Here is a 1322-nt window from a genome sequence, read left to right on the forward strand (position 1 = left end):
CATTTGACTGAGGCCATGCTGGAGCACCGCCTTTAGTCGAGCAAATCGACTCCAGGACTTATTCTTTGGAAGTCTAGTACTTATTTTATCGGTCTCTTTTTGCCGAACCTCTAAGTTACGGGGACGTAAACACACCGCCATCGGTTGTCAAGCGATGCTAGGGGGGACAAACACAGACAGACACACACACACACACACACACACACACACACACACACACACACACACACACACATATATATATATATATATATATACATATATACGACGGGCTTCTTTCAGTTTCCGTCCACCATATCCACTCACAAGGCTTTAGTCGGCCCGAGGCTGTAGTAGAAGACACTTGGCCAAGGTGCCACGCAGTGGGAATGAACCCGGAACCACGTGGTTGGTAGGCAAGCTACTTACCACACAGCCACTCCTGCGCCTAACAAAATATGACCTGCGAGGTCCTTCGCCCGAAAGGTGGAATTGAACCACTCTGCCGTCAGTCAGCTACAGGTTTGAAGCCTTCACGCCAGACCACTGAAGCTCGTTCGGGCATTACTGTTTGATTTCTATGAATATATTATTGTTTGAGAGGGTGTCATTAGAGAAACATAGGCAGGTCTTACGTTGGCCAAGTATTAGCAATTAAATCACGGGTGTATGCTCATTGGTGTATCTGAAATTTAAACAATCCTCCTTAATTACCAAAATAATCAAATCAATGTTGAATAATAAACATAAACATTGATTTAAAGTATTTGATTGTTTAGCTAAAGGTAGGGGTTTGTTGTAGAAATTATAAGTATATAAAGAAAACAAAGTTCATATTTGTAAAATTGACTTACAAATTTTGAATTTTCATCGAAATTTCAAATTCCCAAAATATGTATCATTATATATATATATATATATATATATATATATATATATATATATATATATATATATATATATATACACACACACACACACACATATATATATATATATATATATATATATATATATATATATATATATGTATGTATGTATATATATATATATATATAAAATTTCTAGTTTCCTATAAAAGTAATGGAAATTATGGATATGTTTTATAGTTTATAGAATATGAGAAAATAAACACAAATATAAGTGTATGTGTGTGTGTGTGTGCGTGTTGTCTCCAAATCGTTTCATATTTAAACATTTCTTTCTGTTGCAAGATATATATATAAATTACCAAAATAATTACATTTATATTCAATTTTTAGTATTAAAATAAAAATCTGTTTTAAAAAGTTCATTAATTGAAAGAAGAGTAGAGTCGTAGAATATCGCAGAGTGTAACTTGT

The 1322-nt window shown here is 33.5% G+C and overlaps 1 non-coding gene across 1 annotated transcript; it reads right to left on the bottom strand.

The window, feature by feature from the left end:
• Window positions 1-455: 455 nt before the first annotated feature.
• Trnastop-uca (transfer RNA opal suppressor (anticodon UCA)) lies at window positions 456-542 on the bottom strand. The gene has a single exon. It is a non-coding gene; the product is annotated as a tRNA-Sec (tRNA).
• Between the last annotated feature and the right edge of the window lie 780 nt (window positions 543-1322).

Source organism: Octopus bimaculoides, chromosome 30, assembly GCF_046866305.1.
Source record: "Octopus bimaculoides isolate indiv1 chromosome 30, ASM4686630v1, whole genome shotgun sequence".
Classification (NCBI taxonomy): domain Eukaryota; kingdom Metazoa; phylum Mollusca; class Cephalopoda; order Octopoda; family Octopodidae; genus Octopus; species Octopus bimaculoides.